General features: G+C 42.4%; 1 pseudogene across 1 annotated transcript in view; it reads left to right on the top strand.

Annotated features, from left to right (window-relative positions):
- Positions 1-16,823, top strand: part of LOC123999304 — a 72,497-nt pseudogene that overhangs the window by 40,733 nt on the left and 14,941 nt on the right. Inside the window, exons 12-17 of the transcript XR_006832426.1 lie at positions 898-1,043; positions 1,403-1,598; positions 4,576-4,809; positions 5,877-6,037; positions 7,179-7,358; positions 7,731-7,890. The product of XR_006832426.1 is annotated as an NAD(P) transhydrogenase, mitochondrial-like (transcript). The remainder of the gene's footprint in view (positions 1-897; positions 1,044-1,402; positions 1,599-4,575; positions 4,810-5,876; positions 6,038-7,178; positions 7,359-7,730; positions 7,891-16,823) is intronic.

Genomic DNA, 16,823 nt, shown 5'->3' with positions numbered 1-16,823 from the left:
ATGAGACTGACCAGATGAAAGATATGATCCCTTATTGATGTCTATTGTTAAATCCACTTCAATCAATGTAGATGAAGGGGAGGAGACAAGTTAATTAAGTATTTTCAAGCCTTGAGACAATTGACGCATGGATTGTGTGTGTGCCAGAGGGTGAATGGGCAAGACAAAATATTTAACTACCTTTTGAATGGGGTATGGTAGTGGGTTCCAGGTGCACCGGTTTGGATTTGTCAAGTACTGCAACGCTGCTGGGTTTTTCACACAACAGTTTTCTGTGTCAATCAAGAATGGTCCACCATCCAATCGACATCCAGCTAACTTGACATGACTGTGGGAAGCATTGGGAGTCAACATGGGCCAGCATCCCTGTGGAACACTTTCGACACCTTGTAGAGTCCATGCCCCGATGAATTGAGGCTGTTCTGAGGGCAAAAGGAGGGTGCGCAACTTAATATTAGGAAGGTGTTCTTAATATTTTGTACACTGTGTATAGTTAGGAATATAATAACCGATAATAAACTGGAGCAGCAGCATATGTGATAAGTCAATAGAAAAGAGTCAATGCAGATAGTCCGGGTAGCTATTTGGTTAACTAACCATTTAGAAGTCTTATGGCTTGGGTTAGTGCTGTTAAGGGTCCTGCTTGTTCTAGACTTGGTGCATCGGTGCCGTGCGGCAGCAGATTACAATCTTTGACTCGGGTAGCTGGAGTCTTTGAACATTTTTAGGGCCTTCCTCTGACACTGGGTGGTATAGAGGTCCTGGATGGCAGGGAATTCGTACCCACTACCCGCTGTAATGCCTTGTGGTCAGATGCCAAACGGTTGCAAAGAGCGCATGTGCAGACCGTTGTCTACCAGGTTGAGTTTGACGGGGTTTGTTCTCTTTCTCTCTCAGGTGGTTTCCTGGTCACCAAGAAGATGTTGGACATGTTCAAGCGTCCCACTGACCCTCCAGAATACAACTATCTCTACTTACTGCCCACCGGGGTGTTCGTTGGGGGTTATGGAGTTGCCATGCAGGCTGGCTACAACATTGAACAGGTGAGCATCACCTAACTCTAACCAGTGGCAGGGTTAGTAGTTGTGTTCAGTAGGTTGTTAAAGCTGCAATATGTAACTTTCTGGGCGACCTGACCAAATAAACATAGAAATGTGTGTTATAGATCTGTTATTTTTATTGAAAGCAAGTCTAAGAAGCAGTATATCTGTTCTTTGTGCGCTATTTCTAAGCTTCCGGTTCTAACATTTCTGCATAGTACACCTTTAAGTAGGCAGAAAACTAGAGTTAAACAGGCATGCATTACCTAGACTTGGCCAATTTAGAATTGCAAAATACTTGTTGCTATAGTATAGTGTGCCCTCCTGAACATGCAGCTGTGTGTTTATCCCTTTCTCTGTAGATGATGTACCTGGGCTCTGGTATGTGCTGTGTGGGAGCCCTGGCTGGTCTGTCTAACCAGTCCACTGCCCGTCTGGGTAATGCCCTGGGTATGATGGGGGTGGCGGGGGGCATCGCTGCCACCCTGGGCTTCCTGAAGCCCACCCCGGAACTCCTGGCACAGATGAGTGCCGCCATGGCTGTGGGTGGCACCGCTGGTAAGTGTGTGGTGGTAAATGAAATTTGTCTGCCATTTGTATGTTCTGTCTGAACATATCGTCTAACAGCAGGTGGTGGTCTGTAGTCCTCATGTGGTGGTCTGCTTCCAACTGCTGTACTACAGTGGTGCCAAGGTAATGGTCACCATTATGTCTGAATCACCAGTATTACCCAGCAGACCTCTGGAGCTCTGCGTCCATCTTCATGGTAAATTTTTCCTGGAATCAAGCTGGAACCTAGACTAAACCATTGATTCAGACGCTAGCCCTGTTCCAGATGCTCTTGTTAACCCCTCCCATGTCTACAGGGCTTTAAGAAGAACACACACACACACACACACACACACACACACACACACACACACACACACACACACACACACACACACACACACACACACACACACACACACACACACACACACACACACACACACACACACTGAGGTGCACTCACAAACAAGGAATTTCCCCCAAACAACCCTCATCAGCAACACCTGTGCTTCAGGACGACCCATTTCCCAGCAATCCTTTAGTGTGTGTTGGCTCGTGTGATTGCATGTGTTCAGGGTTTCCTTTAGCCGATAAATAAAATTGTTGCCGGCCAAATTGTCCGGGAGAAGAAAAATGCATTGCAAAATAATGCTTTTTATTCATTGATGGAAATACCAGTCGATTTTCTCCAACTTCAAAAGCAAATATGCTTCATAGGATAATAAATCCTCAAGATGCTTAGGTTTGGGTGTTTCTATTTTTACTCCCCATAAAGGACAGCAAAGATTGAGTTTATTGTCCACATTTCTAATGTGCCTGCTGAGAGGGGATTCTTTCTCTAAAACAGAGTAAAGATGACCTCCAGATTGCGCCTTATTGAGGCACAACGTAATGAGGCTGATGTGCATCGCAAGTTGATCCAGGGAGTTGGACAGTTTTGACTTTTGAGTTTTGACTTTGAGCCGGTCAAGCAAGGTCTGCCGCAAATGCAAGTAAATTAGAGGCAAATTATTGTGTTCATCAGGCCCGGTCCTAACGATTTGCTGCTGCCTGAGGCAAGATCAACATAAGCTGCCCCCGTGTCAAATATAATATAAAGATTTGTAATGGATTGATAGAGTAGAGTAATGATGTGTATCTTGCAGTGGTGATCTTAGCATGTAAATCTTGGTCGGGCAATCTCAACAATACATTAATTGCATTCGAACTGTGACAAATGGTGCCCACAAACTGTTAGGGCCTACATAAATCTGTCCGAACAGCAGAGCTTTCTTTTCAGCACCTTGGAGTGAATCCTTACCACTAGTAGTCGTGGCTATCAACAGAGCCTTGTCTGGCAGCGAAACACTTCATTCAGCCTAATTTACTGCCTTTAAAAAAAAACATAGCTGATATGGCTGACTTGCTTAAACACATGTGGTTTCTACTGACAATTGAGATATACCTGTACAAACCTTTTGGCATAAGGGAACAATGAGCGGATAAGAGGCAATCCGTACTTTTGATGAAGACAATGAGTGAGATAAGACGGACGTAGTCAATATAACTATTTAGTCAGCACTTTTGAAATGAACTACTACAGTATTCTCCATGCACACCAAGTCAAAACTATAGGATAAATAAAGGTGGCATATACAGTGGCTGCGAAGTATTCACCCCCTTTGGCATTTTTCCTATTTTGTTGCCTTACAACCTGGAATTGAAATTGATTTTTTGGGGGGGGGGTTTATATAATTTGATTTACACAACATGCCTACCACTTTTGAAGATGCAAAATACGTTTTGTTGTGAAGCACACAGAAAATCTGCATGGACCTGCCTTAGAAAGTAACAAAGAGACCATGTTTTGTGTGTGGATTTATTAACTCGACAATTATTATTATTATTTTTTTTACATTGTTTACAAACTGATATGTGACAGGTATTAATGCCAAAATAACAGGCAAAAAAGCTATTTTTATGTATTTATTTTAGCTAAACAGGTGGGGCTCAAAACAGATGGGGCTCTTGAATGACGGGTCGCCACTGGTATCATGTGCAATTGGTTCATATCAGTTGAGCTTATTCAGTTGTTCTAGGAAATGAAACATTGTTGTTAACTATTCAAATCGGAAAGTTACAATGTTGTAATCACTAGGCAGCCAACTGCCTATTAGTAGGAAAGTTATCAATAAGCCACGTAAATCAGACATGACATGAGCCACGACCCCACGATAGTTCAAATTGCTATCAAAATAAACATCACATTTATTAATATCATCCAGTAGAACTGTAAAAAGAATGAGCTATAATTTGAGCTTTGGAAACGTGCTTTCATAAATTCATGGTGGCGGGCCTCGTTTCACAGGAGCATTGTAAAAATAAGCTTTCGCTCAATGAACCAGCCTTAACTAATTTTGTTTATTTACATATCGAATTTGATTGTCCAACATCAGTTTTATAATTTCTTAATTTTGTGGTTGCCAAGTGTCCCCTTCCACTGCTGTGATTTTGATCACAGCAGGAATGGGGAGTGAAGCGAGCCGGCCCAGTCATGACTAGAAGGGATCCAGCTTTTGTCAAATTAATGTCAAAAGTAAAAACATTTAGCATTTTAGTTAACCCTTTTCCTAACCTCAACCTAATTCTCCTAACCTGCTACGAAAAGTTAAATCTGACAAAAGTTATGTCCTTCCCTTCTATATAACTTTTATTTCAGGGATGAAGACGCAACGGGCACAATGTTGTGCTTTTCAATAAATCCTGTCATGTTGGTATAAGAACATCGTTCTACTTTATTTTATTACAACTTTACAGGCTAATTTCTATGAATGAATTACAATAATCTATATGTGATTTTGAGCACTGGTGGACCTCCCTAATGTGTTACGCACCCAATGATTATGAATATCTGGTAAATTCACATTGTCCACTGCCAAATTTTCCTAGTGGAAACCATGCTGTGTGCGTGTGTTGACTGGTTGTCATCCTCACTGCTCCCCAGGGTTGGGTATTGCTAGGAAGATCCAGATCACTGACCTCCCCCAACTGGTAGCTGCCTTCCACAGCCTGGTGGGTCTGGCTGCAGTGCTCACCTGCGTGGCAGAGTACATGATCGAGTACCCTCACTTTGCTACCGACCCGTCTGCCAACCTCACCAAGATCATCGCCTACCTGGGCACCTTCATTGGAGGGGTCACATTTAGTGGATCCCTGGTAGCTTATGGGAAACTGCAAGGTGAGTAAGGGCGATTTGGGAAGATGCATTACATTTAAAATTCTATGCTACTGGGGTGGTGGAAGCGGGATGGTGTTTTTGTTGGGAGCTGCTAGTGAAAAAGGGTAGGAATTTAGGCAGTCCTAGGCCAAGCACGCCATGAGTTAAGGTTCCAATTTTACCTAAGTTTCCTGTCAGCAAATGAGGCACTTAAAAGCATACTTATATTTCTCATACATATTCAACATCATGGTTCATTGGTTTGATTCATTTGTCCATAATGTTATTATTAATATATATCACACACAGACATTTTCCTGAAGTTTTAGGAATTTGCTGCTCTTGGACACCACATCTTATTCCAGGCAGCTGGGGTTTGATCCAGTACTACTAGTAGTAGACCAATAGCCGTCTGAGTCCTTCTGGTTGATACCTGAGGGCCTGTAACCCACTCTGCATCAGTCCCCTGGCCCAGTTGTGCCACCCAGGCCCTCTTGCTCAAAGCTAGGCCAGGCGGAACCTCTCTGTTTGGCACTAATTAGCCCCTCCACCCACAGTCATTTTCCACTTGTTCCCGAAAGCTGGAACGCATTATCCCAGGGAGCGTTCCCACTCCAGTCTCACTGGAACCTGGAAAACCTGCTCTGATAAGATTAAAAGTAGCCATTTCATGCTATACTTTTAAAACTTTTTTTCTGGGGGGTACTTTTGAAGGGCATTCAAAACAAGTAAATGAAACATTAAAATGTGGCCTGTATCACAGATGGCGGAATCCAGGTGCAAGCTTTGTTCATTTGATTGTCAACATGCATTGTTTTAAATTAGCATGAAAGCCTCAACTGCACACATTTTAGTCTCTGAAATCAAAATCTATTTTAAAAAGGTAACTTTATTTCTCTGCTATATTTGTACCTGAATCATATCAGGGATAAAAAAAAGCTACTCCCTTTTTAGTCCATACAGTATGTGTCTTGTGGTTGGGGGCTGAATACTAAACAAAGTACATCATAAATTAAATGGACAGCAAATAGAGCTAAATGCATGTCAGGATTTCACTATCTCCATGCCTACTGTGTTCCTCTCTCCAGGTGTGCTGAGCTCCACCCCCCTCCATCTTCCCGGGCGCCATGCTATGAATGCTGGGCTAATGGCCTCCAGTGTGGGCCTGATGATCCCCTACATGCTGGACCCCAGCTACACCACAGGCATCACCTGTCTGGGCTCTGTGTCCGCACTCTCTGCCGTCATGGTATGATCTACATGCCTTCTCTGCTCTAAACATAGAAATAGAACGACTGGAATGGACATCCCCCATTCAAATCCATGTTTGAAGTCATGATGGTACAGTGAAATTGTTGTGGTGTGAGGGCATTTCCTGTTCTACTAATTCTATATCTATGGCCCGGCTAATATCCACCAACCTGGATTGACTAGTGCTAAACAAAGGCCTTTGAACTGAACCTTTAGAAATAGGATGGAAGTCTTACCTATTTGTGCCATTGTGATCCTGTGCTTTAGCCCATTTTAAGGTAGGCTTAGGTTCATCCAGCTATCCTTCAATAAAACATGCTCTCCTCTCGATCCTGCTCAACTGTTGGCCCTGAAAGAGAGTTCATTGGAAGCATTACACACAGCCTTCCATCTATCATCATATTATGGATTGATCCTAACTAAGATGATTAGGTTTTGAAGCAGCCCCGCGAGGTGGTGGTTCTGGTTAAAACTGTTGTGAATGTTGGCTGCTCAGTCCTCCATGTGGTTTGTCAGTAACAAGGACATTTTGATGTTGAGTAAATCAGTGGATATTCATTTTTACGTATACAATATCGCATCACTCTGACTGATATTAAGGTGTAGCTAAACAATCACCTGTGCCTGAGCATGAATGTCTTTAAAAGGAAATCTGATACTGTTCAAGTCTTCTTCTTTTTTTTGATGGAGTGGATCATTACATAATGTTAGGTAGCTGGCTCTGGTTATAACTGTTCCCTGAGGTCAGTATCTTTGAGAGTAACACTAAGATGATATCATAGAGAGCCCTTGAAATGAAAACTCCATGTTTTGACAAATGCCTTATGAGTAGACTGAGGCCCACTGCAATCTGATAGGGGTTAAATACACAACATTTCTACTACCTGATCAGATTTCGCTATTTTCCGCTCAATAATACAGGGTGTTGTCTGTTTATGCCAAAATGATTCAGGAAAATGCTTACATGTGCGTTTATATATGGCCAGGCCTACTACGCACATGTGGAACATTATCTTTGTATACCTTCTTTTGAATGGGCAATATATTCAATTTAGCAACATATGAAGGAAAGTACGTCTTGCTTTATTAACCCCAATTCCATATGAACCTTTAGTCTAACGGTGGTCTTGTTCTCATAGGGCCTGACTCTGACAGCAGCCATCGGGGGTGCAGACATGCCGGTGGTCATCACGGTGCTGAACAGCTACTCTGGCTGGGCCCTATGTGCCGAGGGCTTCCTGCTCAACAACAACCTGCTCACCATCGTAGGCGCCCTCATCGGCTCCTCAGGGGCCATTCTCTCGTACATAATGTGTGTGGTAAGTAAGCATCCTCTGTAAGTTCTTCTGTATTTTAGAAGTATCACACAGACTCTATACTTTCATCATTCTATAGGATATCATCCTTCTGTCTGTATGTAGGATGTGTCACACATCAGATAGTATGAGGTGAATAGGGAGCATCAGGCCATGACTATACAGGTAAACCTTGAAAATGCTGAAATATGCAAGTGGCATTTTCTGTGCTTCCACCGTTTTCCACTAGGAGGAACTCTAACTGTACTTAAATGCCTTCCTGGCTGCATTGACTGCCTGAAGGAAACTGGGTTCATTGAAACTGCAGTTGACTCAAAAGAAATGAGCAGCTTTTTATTCTTTCCACCCCCTCTTCTCCTCTCTCCCACTGGCTAGGCCATGAACCGTTCCCTGGCCAATGTGATCCTGGGTGGGTACGGTACGTCATCCACTGGGTCAGGAAAGCCCATGGAGATCGTAGGAACACACACAGAGGTCAACGTGGACCAAACTGTTGAAATGATCAAAGACGCCCAAAACATCATCATCACTCCAGGTTAGAGGTCGACCAATTTATAATTTTTAAACGCTGATACCGATTATTGGAGGACCAAAAAAGCCAATACCGACTAATCGGCCGATTTAAAAAAAGAATATATATATATATATATAAAAAAATACTAATATATATAATAATAATATATATATATTTGTAATAATGACAATTACAACAATACTGAATGAACACTTATTTTAACTTAATATAATACATCAATAAAATCAATTTAGCCTCAAGTAAATAATGAAACATGTTCAATTTGGTTTAAATAATTAAAAAACAAAGTGTTGGCGCACGCTAACTAGCTAGCCATTTCACTTCGGTTACACCAGCCTCATCTCGGGAGTTGATAGGCTTGAAGTCATAAACAGCGCAATGCTTGATGCACAACGAAGAGCTGCTGGCAAAATGCACGAAAGTGCTGTTTGAATGAATGTTTACACGCCTGCTTCTGCCTACCACCGCTCAGTCAGATGCTTGTATGCTCAGTCAGATTATATGCAAAGCAGGACATGCTAAATAATATCTAGTAATATCATCAACCATGTGTAGTTAACTAGTGATTATGATTGACTGTTTTTTATAAGATAAGTTTAATGCTAGCTAGCAACTTACCTTGGCTTACTGCATTCACTCCTTGTGGAGTGCAACGAGAGAGAGGCAGGTCATTATTGCGTTGGACTAGTTAACTGTAAGGTTGCAAGACTGGATCCTGCGAGCTGACATGGTGAGAATCTGTCATTTTGCCCCTGAACAAGGAAGTTAACTCACCGTTCCTAGGCCGTCATTGAAAATAAGAATGTGTTCTTAACTGACTTGCCTAGTTAAATAAAGGTATAAAAAAAATTGGCAAATCGGCGCCCAAAAATACAGATTTCCGATTGTTATGAAAACTTGAAATCGGCCCTAATTAATTGCCCATTCCGATTGATCGGTCAACCTCTACTCCAGGTAGTCAAAACCTAAGCACCACACACATGTACACGTACACACAGCATGAACACGGTGATACACAAAAATATGTGGAAAAATGAGTGGATTCAGCTATTTCAGCCACACCCGTTGCTGACAGGTGTACACAATTGAGCACACAGCCATACAATCTCCATAGACAAATATTGGCAGTAGAATTGCACGAACTGAAGAGCTCCATGACTTTCAATGTGGCACCGTTATAGGATGCCACCTTTAAAACAAGTCAATTTGTCACATTTCTGCCCTGCTACAGCTGCCGGGTCAACTGTTGTTGTGAAGAGGAAATGTCTAGGAGCAACAATGGCTCAGCCGTGAAGTGGTAGGCCACACAAGCTCACAGTACGGGACCGCCAAGGGCTGAAGCGGGTAGCGTGTAAAAATAGTCTGTCCTCGGTTGCAACACTCACTATCGAGTTCCAAACTGCCTCTTGGAAGCAAGGTCAGCAGAAGAACTGTTTGTCGGGAGCTTCATGAAATGGAAGCAAGTCACTGCAGCAATATTACATCGAGTGGGAAATCCTTCCCAGAATAGTGGAGGCTGTTATAGCAATAAAAGGGGGGAAGCTCCATTTTTAATGACCATGATTTTGGAATGAGATACTTGCGAGCACTTTTGGCCATGTAGTGTACTTACACACACTGGGACACTGACAGTAGGTTAATGTAAACTAAACCACTCGCGTACACAGGGTTCAACTTGCAAACGTTTTTAAGACCTAGAGAGTAAGTGGGTTGTGGCCAAAGGTCTTGTGCAGAAAGTATAAAACATGTCCTTTGCCATCCACATTTTTCAGATATTACAGAACTTTTTTCTTTATTTATCTTACCTCTGACCTTGTTACATCACCAGCTAATTTGCAAACCTTCACTGGGGCACCTCTCCTGTAGGGTCCATCATCCATGCAGGCCCACTCCATCCCAAGGTGGTCCAAGAGCCTGGGTAATGTTTTGGAATGGGACTTGAATCACCCTGAATGTAGTGGGTGACTCACTCAATGTTCATCCCAATTAGTGATTTCCGCTAGATGGGCTAGCTACAAAGTCAAAATTGGCTAAAGTCCATTGTAAAAATGAGCTTTTTGTTCTTAATTTAAGGTTAGGCCTTAGGGTTAGCAGTGTGGTTAAGGTGATCGTTAGGCTTAAAATCTAATTTCATGACTTCGTGGCAGTGCCAACTATTAACCTGCACCTCTTAAGGAGATAATCCGATTACATTTGTGTTATTCAAGGGTTAAGTTACTGATTACATTTTGGACAGGTAACTAACGGATTATATTAATAAATGAACCTACCCAACCCTGGTCCCAATTAGGGTTGCAAATGGAGGGTATATTACTGGAAACTTTCAAAGTTTACCAGTAAACTACCAGAATTTTGGTGTCTTTAATTATCTCTGGCCTTATCACATGTAAAATATATGAAATAATTAAAGATGAGGCCGGACAAAGTTGAATTACTGTTTAACTGATGCCCGACTCACTTTTCTCCAGACATCCCAAAAATATTTTAAAGATCTGATATTTTTTTGCCAATATATGCGGCTCTTTGTTTATAAAGCGCTGTCCGCTCTCCCTTAAGGCTTTCCCAAGTTGATCCCCAAGAGACCAAACAGCCTCAGGCCACGCGCTCAGATCATTTTCGGGCCTCTGATTGGACAGTGAAACACGCTCGCACCTGCAGGCGACATGCAGATAATTAATTTTCGTGGCAGCCAGACGAGAGTATCAAAGGAGGATGCTGCGAGCAAAGTTACTGGGCTCGAATTTAGTCACACTCGCTCTATATATATATATATATATATATATATATATATATATATGTTGATGCTTCTAATTGTGCATGTTATAAACCTTTTTTGATGAAAGGTTATACTTTGGCTGGATTGAAAGTATGTTTTTTCCAATGATACATTAATTTGGCAGACCTAACATGATTAACCCTCTTTCTACAAGGCCTAGTCTATGAGGCCAAATCATATTTGTATGAATATTTTGTTAACGCCTAGGCTATATAGATGCATTCAGGTAATGAACTTATTATTATAATAGGATGACAAAGCTGTAAAACATTATCCTTTTTTCATTAATTAGGATATTCTCTTGAACTATGGTCTATCTACTACATTTACATTTAAGTCATTTAGCAGACGCTCTTATCCAGAGCGACTTACAAATTGGTGCATTCACCGAGTTCTCACTGTTAAGTTAAATCGAGACATTAACATCTGCAGATCAATATTAAATTAACACCATCTTCTAATAGACAATAATAATAGCAACAATAACAACAACAACTCAAATAGAATGCGCCCGTAGAGCTGCTCACGGCAGGAATGTACACTCGCTTAAAAAAAATAGGAAGAATGTTTTAAAAACTCTTACTAGAAACTCATGGACTATATGGACACAGATATAAAACATGAAGAATATATGTGAATACATCTTCAAAAGTTATTCAAGTATAAATTACCAAAGTTATGATAGATTGCCATAGATGTTTTATTTTACTGAAGAGTCTGTTAATTTTGGTATATTACCAGTATCTTTGCAACCATTGTCCCGATGGCACCCTATTCCCTTTATTATAATCATTCCATTAGCATACAGATAATTGTCCGTCATGAAACAATGGTTTGGTTGTTATTAGTGAGCTGTTTTCAGATTTGATAAGCCACTGAATGTGGTTTTGTTTTGATAATCTAGGTAGCTTTCCAGCAGTTGTAGCTAACTAGCTACGCATGAAAACGTTATACCAGGGGTGTATTCATTACACCAATTCTGTTGCAAAACCTATCTGAATTTGTCCAATAGAAACCCTTGTTTTAGTTGCAACTGTTTGGACTATTGATTACACTCCAGCCTGGCCAGTCAGGTGAGGGCTAATGTTGGCTAGCTAGCTATATTTGGTTATGGAAGGTTTTTACGCAGATTACTTCGGTCATTAGCTAGTTAGCTAGCTAGCGACAAGAGCCAGACAACAGCTGACCTAGCTCGCGAGCTACTTCACACAGCTAACTTTAGCTAGCTACTTCACACATGTCCTAATGCCAGTTAGCTAACTAGCTAACATTAGCCAAGGATACCCAAACAGTGGTGTTGGCATTCGTGCACCCCAACTCAATGTTGAACATATCCCGCATTCTTCAACAAAACAATTAGTTCAAAGCCTACACGGAACTTTGGGAAAATGCCATGCTAGTTCTGACCTTGATGCAAATTTCCCATCATCGTCAACTCTTCCATCTCCTCTTGACATTTAATCCCAAAGATCTCTGGCCAACAACTTTGCCATGTTTCTTGATTGCACTTGACAACTCTGAGCTGGCTGCTTGACACCTATCCCATGTGTACTAGCTAAGTCTATTTGCAGTGTTTCCCCTTGTTGGAGGGGGGGGGGGTGCAGTGGTTGGCAACCTCTCCCAAACCCTGATAACCAGTGTTTAAAGATGCATAACTCCGCAACGCTTTAGGCTAGAAACAAACTGTAAAAGTCTAACCATCAGAGTCTGAGCTAAGACATTCAGAAGTCAATCAGTTAAAACAGTTTTGCTTTGAGTTAAAACTTTAATATGAATGGAAGTCCTACTTTATAATGTAAGACTCTGTTGCAGTCTCGTTTATTTAGAGGCAGCTTACCAGGGTTTAAACCAGCAACCCTTGCAGTTATGCAAGCACACCACCTGTGCCATTAAGGCCCAGACCTTTTCTCAGAGGCTGGATTGTAGGTTACAATAGCACTGCAAATGACAGTCATTTGGTTAGTCAAAGAATGTGGAAATGTATAATCCACCTTTAACCAAAATCACCTGTAAACTTTTTTAAAAGTGAGAAGTAGGCAATGGTCTGAAGCTGAAAAATAACGGAAATTCACATGAGCACCACAATACCTTTTTATTTTTATTTTATTTCACCTTTATTTAACCAGGTAGGCTAGTTGAGAACAAGTTCTCATTTGCAACTGTGACCTGGCCAATATAAAGCATAGCAGTGTGAGCAGACAACACAGAGTTACACATGGAGTAAACAATTAACAAGTCAATAACACAATAGGAAAAAAAAGTGGAGTCTATATACATTGTGTGCAAAAGGCATGAGGTAGGCAAATAATTAAAATTTTGCAGATTAACACTGGAGTGATAAATTATCAGATGGTCATGTACAGGTAGAGATATTGGTGAGCAGAAAAGTAAATAAATAAAAACAGTATGGGGATGAGGTAGGTAAAAATGGGTGGACTATTTGCCGATAGACTATGTACAGCTGCAGCGATCGGTTAGCTGCTCAGATAGCAGATGTTTGAAGTTGGTGAGGGAGATAAAAGTCTCCAACTTCAGCGATTTTTGCAATTCGTTCCAGTCACAGGCAGCAGAGAACTGGAACGAAAGGCGGCCAAATGAGGTGTTGGCTTTAGGGATGATCAGTGAGATACACCTGCTGGAGCGCGTGCTACGGATGGGTGTTGCCATCGTGACCAGTGAACTGAGATAAGGCGGAGCTTTACCTAGCATGGACTTGTAGATGACCTAGAGCCAGTGGGTCTGGCGACGAATATGTAGCCAGGGCCAGCCGACTAGAGCATACAAGTCGCAGTGGTGGGTGGTATAAGGTGCTTTAGTGACAAAACGGATGGCACAGTGATAAACTGCATCCAGTTTGCTGAGAAGAGTGTTGGAAGCAATTTTGTAGATGACATCGCCGAAGTCGAGGATCGGTAGGATAGTCAGTTTTACTAGGGTAAGTTTGGCGGCGTGAGTGAAGGAGGCTTTGTTGCGGAATAGAAAGCCGACTCTTGATTTGATTTTCGATTGGAGATGTTTGATATGAGTCTGGAAGGAGTTTACAGTCTAGCCAGACACCTGGGTACTCATAGATGTCCACATATTCAAGGTTGGAACCATCCAGGGTGGTGATGCTGGTCAGGCGTGCGGGTGCAGGCAGCGAACGGTTGAAAAGCATGCATTTGGTTTTACTAGCGTTTAAGAGCAGTTGGAGGCCACGGAAGGAGTGTTGTATGGCATTGAAGCTCGTTTGGAGGTTAGATAGCACAGTGTCCAAGGACGGTCCGGAAGTATATAGAATGGTGTCGTCTGCGTAGAGGTGGATCAGGGAATCGCCCGCAGCAAGAGCAACATCATTGATATATACATAAAAAAAGAGTCGGCCCGAGGATTGAACCCTGTGGCACCCCCCATAGAGACTTCCAGAGGACCGGACAGCATGCCCTCCGATTTGACACACTGAACTCTGTCTGCAAAGTAATTGGTGAACCAGGCAAGGCAGTCATCCGAAAAACCGAGGCTACTGAGTCTGCCGATAAGAATATGGTGATTGACCGAGTCGAAAGCCTTGGCAAGGTCGATGAAGACGGCTGCACAGTACTGTCTTTTATCGATGGCGGTTATGATATCGTTTAGTACCTTGAGCGTTGCTGAGGTGCACCCGTGACCGGCTCGGAAACCAGATTGCACAGCGGAGAAGGTACGGTAGGATTCGAGATGGTCAGTGACCTGTTTGTTGACTTGGCTTTCGAAGACCTTAGATAGGCAGGGCAGAATGGATATAGGTCTGTAACAGTTTGGGTCCAGGGTGTCTCCCCCTTTGAAGAGGGGGATGACTGCGGCAGCTTTCCAATCCTTGAGGATCTCAGACGATATGAAAGAGAGGTTGAACAGGCTGGTAAAAGGGGTTGCGACAATGGCGGCGGATAGTTTCAGCTGATTTGTACGGGTCCAGGTTTTGCAGCTCTTTCAGAACTACTGCTGTCTGGATTTGGGTAAAGGAGAACCTGGAGAGGCTTGGGGGGGGGGGGGGGCTGTTGGCCGAGGTTGGAGTAGCCAGGCGGAAGGCATGGCCAGCCGTTGAGAAGTGCTTGTTGAAGTTTTCGATAATCATGGATTTATCGGTGGTGACCGTGTTACCTAGCCTCAGTGCAGTGGGCAGCTGAGAGGAGGTGCTCTTGTTCTCCATAGACTTCAGTGTCCCAGAACCTTTTGGAGTTGGAGCTACAGGATGCAAACTTCTGCCTGAAGAAGCTGGCCTTAGCTTTCCTGACTGACTGCGTGTATTGGTTCCTGACTTCCCTGAACAGTTGCATATCGCGGGGACTGTTCGATGCTATTGCAGTCCGCCACAGGATGTTTTTGTGCTGGTCGAGGCCAGTCAGGTCTGGAGTGAACCAAGGGCTATATCTGTTACTTTTAAAGAATGACCAGGCATCATCAACTGGCGGGATGAGGTCGATGTCCTTCCAGGATACCCGGGACAGGTCGATTAGAAAGGCCTGCTCACAGAAGTGTTTTAGGGAGCGTTTGACAGTGATGAGCGGTGGTCGTTTGACTGCGGCTCCGTAGCGGATACAGGCAAGTGATCGCTGAGATCCTGGTTGAAGACAGCGGAGGTATATTTGGAGGGCCAGTTGGTCAGGATGACGTCTATGAGGGTGCCCTTGTTTACAGATTTAGGGTTGTACCTGGTTGGGTTCCTTGATGATTTGTGTGAGATTGAGGGCATCTAGCTTAGATTGTAGGACTGCCGGGGTGTTAAGCATATCCCAGTTTAGGTCACCTAACAGAACAAACTCTGAAGCTAGATGGGGGGGCAATCAATTCACAAATGGTGTCCAGGGCACAGCTGGGTGCTGCGGGGGGTCGGTAGCAGGCGGCAACAGTGAGAGACTTATTTCTGGAGAGAGTAATTTTCAAGATTAGTAGTTTGAACTGTTTGGGTATGGACCTGGAAAGTATGACATATCTCTAGATATATATATATATGTAGATATCTATAGATATAGATATATAGATAGATAGATATATAGATATATATATATATATATAGATTTTTATACAATGTAGAAAATATATGTATATTTTTTAAAACTTGAATGAGTGGGTGTGTCCAAACTTTTGACTGGTACTAATATATATATATATATATATATATATATATATATATATATATTAGTACCAGTCAAAAGTTGGACACACCACCACCTTCATGCTTCACAGTGGGAACCACACACGTGGAGATCATCCGTTCACCTACTCTGCGTCTCTCAAAGACTTTGCGGATGATAACAAAAATCTCAAATTTGGACTCATTGAACCAAAGGACAGATTTCCACCGTTGTAATGTCCATTTCTCGTGTTCCTTGGCCCAAGCAATTCTCTTCTTATTATTGGTGTCCTTTAGTGGTCCTTTGTCCTTTGCAGCAATTGAAGGCCTGATTCACTGTGTCCTCTGAACAGTTGCTGATCAGTTGTGTCTGTTACTTAATCTCTGTGAAGCATTTATTGGGCTGCAATTTCTGAGGCTGGTAACTCTCTAATTAGCTTATGCTCTGCAGCAGAGGCAACTCTGGGTCTTCATTTCCTGTGGCGGTTCTCATGAGAGCCAGTTTCATCATAGCGCTTGATGGTTTGTGAAATACAAATGAAATACAAATGGTATAGAGAGAAATAGTCCTATAATTCCTATAATAACTACAATCTAAAACTTCTTACCTGGGAATATTGAAGACTCATGTTAAAAGGTACTACCAGTTCCGTGTGTGCGTGTGTGCGTGCGTGCGTGCGCGGTTGGAAGTCGGAAGTTTACATACACCTTAGCCAAATACATTAAACTCAGTTTTTCACTATTTCTGACATTTAATCTGTGTAGAAATGGCCTGTTTTAGGTCAGTTAGGATCACCACTTTATTTTTAAGAATGTGAAATGTCAGAATAATAGTAGAGAATTATTTCAGCTTTTATTTCTTTCATCACATTCCCATTGGGTCAGAAGTTTACATGCACTCAGTTGGTATTTGGTAGCATTGCCTTTAAATTGTTTAACTTGGGTCAAACGTTCCCACAATAAGTTGAGTGAATTTTGGCCCATTCCTTCTGACAGAGCTGATGTAACGGAGTCAGGTTTGTAGGCCTCCTTGCTCGCAAACACCTTTTCAGTTCTGCCCACATA

This window comes from Oncorhynchus gorbuscha, linkage group LG16 (genome assembly GCF_021184085.1).
Source record: "Oncorhynchus gorbuscha isolate QuinsamMale2020 ecotype Even-year linkage group LG16, OgorEven_v1.0, whole genome shotgun sequence".
In the NCBI taxonomy this organism is placed as follows: domain Eukaryota; kingdom Metazoa; phylum Chordata; class Actinopteri; order Salmoniformes; family Salmonidae; genus Oncorhynchus; species Oncorhynchus gorbuscha.
This window is presented reverse-complemented; position numbering and strand designations above follow the sequence as displayed.